Source organism: Eurytemora carolleeae, unplaced genomic scaffold (genome assembly GCF_000591075.1).
Source record: "Eurytemora carolleeae unplaced genomic scaffold, Eaff_2.0 scaffold488, whole genome shotgun sequence".
NCBI classification, from domain to species: Eukaryota; Metazoa; Arthropoda; class Copepoda; order Calanoida; family Temoridae; genus Eurytemora; species Eurytemora carolleeae.
In genome coordinates, this window is record NW_019396397.1 from 83,471 (window position 1) to 84,047 (window position 577).

Genomic DNA, 577 nt, shown 5'->3' on the forward strand with positions numbered 1-577 from the left:
ACCGCCCTGGACTAACCAATAAGCTTGTTCTCAAATACTTTATAAAATAAAACAAAAGGAAACTTATACATTTAAATAATAATTATAAAGTGGCTTGTTCACCCTCTATAGTTTCAGATAAGATAACAAACGTGATTTTAAATATTCCATGAAAGAAGAAATAGAGATAAATTTTGAATAAATCTGCCAAAATTATGGATTCATGAATTTACATTTACATGACTAACCAATACTAGTTCGGTTTCGTAAATTGTTTAATCGGTCAAATTGTGATCGAAATTCACATTCTGAAGGGACAAGGACCAAACTGTTAAAGCAGCGTGGGACCGGTTTGAATAAAGTCAGGGGTGTTGGATCATACCACAGAGCAATCAGGACTGTCTAAAGCGAATAAACCAACAAAATGTTATTGTTTAGATTATTTAAATATTTACGTGTTACGATATACATTACAAATAATATATATCTTTTAATTGAATCGTTTAAATGTATATTATTATTATATCCTTAACGTTTTATACCCCCTATCCAAAAATACCCTAATTAAAGCCCCTAAACTGGCGGGGGGGGGGGGGGG